The sequence below is a fragment of the Pteropus medius genome, unplaced genomic scaffold (assembly GCF_902729225.1).
Source record: "Pteropus medius unplaced genomic scaffold, Ma_sr-lr_union100, whole genome shotgun sequence".
NCBI lineage: Eukaryota > Metazoa > Chordata > Mammalia > Chiroptera > Pteropodidae > Pteropus > Pteropus medius.
Genome location: NW_024351731.1, coordinates 2,623,380 through 2,629,740, shown reverse-complemented (window position 1 = coordinate 2,629,740; position 6,361 = coordinate 2,623,380). Strand labels below are relative to the sequence as shown.

The 6,361-nt window shown below is 50.7% G+C and overlaps 1 pseudogene; it reads right to left on the bottom strand.

The window, feature by feature from the left end:
* Nucleotides 1-4,814: 4,814 nt before the first annotated feature.
* LOC120588909 (uncharacterized) lies at nt 4,815-4,930 on the bottom strand (annotated as a pseudogene).
* Nucleotides 4,931-6,361: the final 1,431 nt, after the last annotated feature.

The following is a 6,361-nucleotide window of genomic DNA, read 5'->3' as shown; positions in this document are numbered from 1 at the left end:
ATGTCAGAGGTCACCCAGGGAGCAAAAGACACAACTATGATCTGAACCTAGATCTTGCCCATCATAATTCTGAGGCTCCTCTACCTTAAGTCTGAGTGTGTTTTGCTACTACGCAAGAACCTTCTCGTTTTTAGGTCAACGAAAGGGAACTGGTGATCCGTCAGTTCGGAGAAAGGCACCAGCTGTTATCACTCATTCATTCTCCCACGCATCCATCCATCCGGCGTCTGCTGATTGACTGCGCATGCGCGATGACCAAGCAGGGGCTGGGTGCCCGGATGCAGGGATGACCAGGATAACGTCCACGCCCCTGAGGAGCTCGCACTGTCCTAGAGGACTGAGGTGGGACGGCGTCGTCGTCGGAGCTGAGCGGGGGCACGCACAGCATTGTGGGAGCCCAGGGGAGGGGTTCGGTGGAGGGCAGACCAGCCGGCTGAGCTTGGAAGGGAGAGAAGGTGGGTTAGGGTGGTCGGGAGGAACCGAGGTGAGGGAACCACAGACCCAAGGACGGGGAAGTTTGAGAGAAGGTACTGCGTCGAGGAGCTAATGCAATTTACCTTGCGCCGCCTGGAGCAAAGCCCCTTGTCGGGGCTGGGGACTGTGAAGGACCTCAAAACGCCGGGCCAGGGAATCTGAGCTTCCACCTTCCGGACGAAGAAAGGTGGAAGGGCTTTTACCAGAGAAGGGTCGTGGGTGGATATGTTTTAGGAAAACCACACTGGTGATTCTAAGAAGGGACTGAAGGTGCGTGTGAGGTGATCGAGAATGGAGCAGGGAAGTGGGGGTTCCATGCAGCACCTTCTGGGTGTCAGGATTGTCTGGGGCCCTTCATATCGGCCATTCTTCTCCAACAAGTTTCACATGGGGAGCATCACGCTAAGACCATGGAGCATCTTAGGTTTTCCTGTGAAAGACAGTCCCGTTGTGCAGAGCGCCACCTGGAGGCTTGCTCAGGGTGCCCTGGGAAGGCAGGGGGCAAGCAGGTAACTGCTGGAGGGCACGGGGTGCTCCCACAGGGGATGTTTGGGATGAGCTTTGAAAGATGAGTAGAACTTGGGGTGGACAGTGGGCTCGGGAAGGGGTTGTGGGGGAGATTGTGGGCAGGGCGATCGTCATGTGCACAAGGTAAGGGAGATAAGCCAGGGGCAGCTCATGTTACATTTATGTTTCTTTTTCTTTCAAGTGGGTCCTCAATGAGTCCACGCTTGATTCATTGAAGTCATTAGGGGTCAATACTGGTTCATGTCTATCAAGCACTAAACTGCGTGGAAATGCCCAAAAGTCATGTTCCTCAAGGCTTTTCCTGAGAGCTTAGGTTTCACAGGATGCTAATGTATTAAGGGTCCTCGTCAGGTATATTTGGGGGGATGTTGGGATTCTAAGACATGGCCGTCTGACAGTGAAACCGTGCTCCGAATCACGGCCCCAGATAGGTTCGAATGGCTAAGAGGGTGTCTGCCGGGTGGGCGGCCTGCCCCTGAACACGGCCCCTACCCCCCTGCGTGCAGAGGTGATCCCATGTGCTTCGTGTCCCCACTAGGCCTGGAGAGATGGACAGCACAGCGGAAATAGTGCAGGGCATGCATTTGCTTTCTCCAGTTCCAGATGTCCCATTCCTTGAGGGAAGGGACAGGTATCCCTGACCTTTTCCAAGGCCTAGTGTCCCTGGACGTAGTACATTCCTGTCCAGCAACTTCCCATTCACTGAGACCCCTAAACGCTATACGTGGCCCTTGTTAAAGACTCCCCACTCCCTCCCGTGGTCATCCCCACGGCTGGCACGATTTCCCCTGCTCTGGTCCTGCCAACTGCCTGTTCTCTCCTAACTCTCGATGGACACTGGCTCCGAGGTCTCCGTGTCACAGGCTCCAGTCCACCTTAGTTATGCGGTTTGTGACAGAAGCTAAGGTCAGGAGGATGTGTGGGGCATGCAGAAGGAAAGGGAACCCAACACTTTGCTGCCCAGAGCCCTGTGTGGGAGGCACAAAAGAAAGGACATGTGGGCGAGACTCTGGGTTGATCATTTATCCCTAAAATAGCTGCTATAATAGCATTGTGCAGTTTATCGAAAGCTTGAGTTAGCGATTGATTTCGGGCCGAGAGATCAATGTGGAACAAGATCGCAGTGCAAGATTACAAAGAAGCCATCCGTGACCCCCACAGGCACGCAGTGGCCGCATCTGCCTGTGCCACAGACATTATCGTAATTATAAGTTTGCTAGTCTCTGTGTTACTGAACTCTTGGAGGTTAGAGGCCATGGCTGGCTTGTCTTCGACAGTGGTTGGCTTGTGGTAGGTGCTTGATTTATGATGCTGTCAGCACGCCCTATTCTAAATGAGGAAACAGAGGTACAGAACAGTTTTATTACTTGACTTGGCCACAAAATTAATAAGGTTGCAGATGCGGGGGTCTGACCCCAAGTCGGTCTCATCGCAAAGTCTTAAGTCGGGAAGTGTCCGTCTGTGTCTGTGGGGCTTATTGCCTCAAGTGCATGCTGTGCTTCCTCCAGCCTTTCCTCAGAGGATGTGCATGCATTGTTTGCCGAAGCGATTATGTGCTGGGAAAAGGAAATGCCCAGACCTTCTGGGGATGACTAGATATTAGCTCTGAATTGACACTAATTTATGAGGACCGAAAATGCCACTGTGGATCACCAGTCAAAGTGGGGGTTCATAGTGGTCAGGAGGTAGAAGAAGTATTAACTCTCACCCAGCTGACTGGGAGCCCAGCTAAGTCAGGGCCCCACGTGGTGGCCGTTTGCCCCGTTCTCCAGTCAGGGAGACCTGGGGATCTCCTGTGTGGGATTTCTGACCCAAGGGGAGAGGGGCTTTCCAGTAGGAAGGGCTAAGTAGAGATCCTTGGGACTTCCTACCAAGATCATAAGCCAGAGTAATTCTGTACCCCGGGGCGGGGGGACTTCATGGGTTAGTATTACCATCAGAATCTTAAAAGGTACAGAGGTGGTGACGTCTCTCGCTGTCCCGTTTAACTTCCCAGTGTGACCAATACAGACGTCAGATGGCTATCGGAGAATGACTGGACGATCATGAACTCAGTCAGCTTGCGCTCTAATTGCAGTTCCTGTACCCGATGTGGTATTTATTCTGGAGCAAGTCAGTGCGACCTCTTGGACTTGCTATGTAGCTATCAACCGAATCGCCTGACTTTCCATACACATTTGCAGGGACCACCGGGAGCAGCTTGCTTTTGCCTGGTGGTGCCAGCAATGCTCCATCATAAATAATACGATACACAGAGCTCTGGACGATCTGGACATTTCACAAAACATAATTCTGGTTTAGCACATCGGTGACGTGCTGACTGGGTCTGGTTAGCCAGAAGTAGCAAGTGTTTTTGATGCTTTAGACAGATATAAGTGAATTAAGGGTAGAAGGTAAATCCTGCAAACATTGAGGGCCTTCCACCTCAGAGAAGTTTCTGGATGTTTAATGGTCTTGGGAATGTAGAGAGAGCCCCTCCAAGGTGAAAGGCACGTTGCTGGATCTCATACTACCTACCATGAAAACAGCGACACAGGCATGAGGTCATTTTGGCATTTTATAACGTGTTCAAGTGCGCTGCTTTGGCTCACACACAGGGTCATCTGAAAGCTACAAGTTTCATCTGGGGACCAGAGCAAGAGTAGGCTCTGCTGCAAGTTCGGCAGAAGCATCCCCACCACCTGGATGTCATGATCCAGCAGGTCCCATGATGCTGAAAGTGTCTGTGGAGATAGGCAGACTGCATGAGGCCTCTGGACAGCGTCCACAGGAGGATCACAGAGCAGACCTCTAAGACTTTGGAGCAAATTGATTCCCTCTTCTGCAAATCGTGTTTATCCACTTGAAAAATAGATTTTACTTTGCTCCTGGGCCTTGGCAGAGACTGAATGCCTAACCATGAGACATCTGGGGACCATGTGGGCTGAGCTTCCTGTAATAAATGGAGTGTTCCCGATCCACCTAGCCACGGGTTGGGCACACAGCAGCCATCCATCATCTACTGGGACTGACATGCGAGACCGAGCTCGGCCACGTTCAGAGGGGCTCCGACGCCTTTAACAGCAGCTCCCGCTGCATCGCCTCCTCTTCCTCAGTCTGCGGGCTCAGCCGTATGGACCCAGCATGACCCAGACTGATCGCGCTACTGCTGCCGCTAAGTGCCTGATTTTCCAAATGCGAGAGCAACAATGAGTCCCTGCAGGGTACTGCACCATTTCCTGAGGGACCAGCCCGCCACCAAGTGGTATGATTACACTGGACTCTTCCATTGTGAAGGGGACGGAGATCCATCTTCACTGGAATAGATGCACATTCTAGGTGTAGATCTGTAGCCACCATCATGACGTTCTGCAGGCATTATTTCTGATCAAGGAACACATTTCACAGTGAAGCGGGTGCCATAAGGGCCTCATGCCCATGGACTGACGAGGCAGCACTTCTGCCTTCGTCAGTAACAGAAGCATCTGATCTGAGATGCGGAATGGCTTCCCCAAGACATGGTTACAGTCAGGAGACCATACCTTAAAAGGCTGGGTTTATGTTATAGGATGAAATACGTTTTTTGAATCAGAGACAATTACATGGTCCTATCTCTTCCATAGAGGACACAGATCCAGATATCAAGAGGTGAACTTGAGAGTGGTACTTCTATTTAATAGTCCACTACAGACTTCTCCCTTCTTTCTAAGTGCAAACCAACACATCCTCAAAATAATTGGGAGAGGTGGGGAGGAGGTTCAGGCACCGAGGGGCCAGGGTGGATATTTCATTTTATTTAAAAAATTTTTAAAAAAATTATTTATTATTTTTTATGCCTACAGCACCTGGTCTTCCTAGGTGGTCTCCCATCCACGTACTAACCAGGCCCGACCCTGCTTAGCTTCCAAGATCAGACATCGGGCTTGTTCAGGGTGGTGTGGCCGTGGACCATGGACCGTGGCTCCACTGGGGCGTGAACCCAGGGCTTTCTGCGTGTAAAGCAGACGTGCTCGCCGCTGCACTATGGAAGCACGTCCCAGGGTGGATGTTTTAAAGAGGCACTATCCGAGACGAGATTTAGCAATTCGACAATGCGCGTCGGGGGGGAGAACAATGCAGTGGCTCTAAGGCAAGTACAAGCTTAGCGAGCTGGACCAGAAGGAAGGAAATGTTTCTGAAACAGCGAGCGAGGGCAAGTGACACAAGACGAGGTGACGGAGATGCACATGGACCTCATGGTGGTTTCGTTGTCTGTGGGCTGGATTTCAATTTGCTAGATTCTGGATTTTATCCTGGAGAAAATGGAAAGCTGTGGAAGGGTTTTAGGCTAAATAATGTCGGTGTGGTTTGCATCTTCCTGCCTGCTGTGTGGAGAGTGAGCCGTAGCAGGGCAAAGGGAGATGCAGGCGCACCAGACAGGGGCAGTTTACCCAGCGGCCAACACGGCATTTCCAGCCAATCTCTGGAATTCTTCTCAGTCCCCTTGTCCCGCAATGGTGTGCGATTTTTCAAAATAAACAGTTTGCATGTTCTGATTTTGATTAGTTTCCCCCCACTGCATCAGGGGGAGACTGACAAGTTAACAGTCAGAATACTGTGCACACAAGAAGGGGGTGGGGAGATACAACCTGGCAGCTGCCTGGCATACAGGGAAAGCCAGGTGTACTGGCATGGGGACCTGAGTGGGAGGTCTGAGACCCATGTTTGAGCCGAGTTTTGTATGGTAAGCACAAGTGACCCAGTCCAAGAAGGGAAGGGGAGGGAAGGTTAGGCAGAGGGTTTAGCATCTGCAATGGCAGGTAATAGACCGTAGGGAGGGTTCAAATGATTGCCATTTGGAGCATGATGGAGCGTGGTGTAAGGTGTGCAGGGAGAGTATCAGGAACAGAGTGTAAGCAGTTACAGTGTGTGGCAGGCAGGGGCCCAGCCTTTCTTCTCTCTGAGGGACAGCTTCAAATCCTGGCTTACAACCTAGATGTCTTTGGGCGATGCAAATTGGGACCCTTGGTTGCAAGAAAGGAGACTTATTTTAACAGTTTACTGAGTAGGAATTTTTGTCCTTAAGTTTCAGGGGGTATATAATGGATTTTAAAGAAGAATATAGAAAGAACCAGAGTTTGTAGAACTGTAAAAATCTAAAAGTTTTCCATCCTTCATTTCTGCCTCTCTCTGCATGTTGATTGAATAATGCTCACTGCAGACTGATTTACCTGCTTCTCAGTCCTCAGGGCTACAAATGACCTCCTAGTTCTTATAAGAACTAGGAGTTTACTCTTGCAGAGCAAAGCAGAATTAACAGACTCAGATCCAAAGTCCCAGGAAAAGCATCCTCACAACCCACTTTGAGAAAAGTCTTCATTCCAGGAATCTGTTGCCAGGA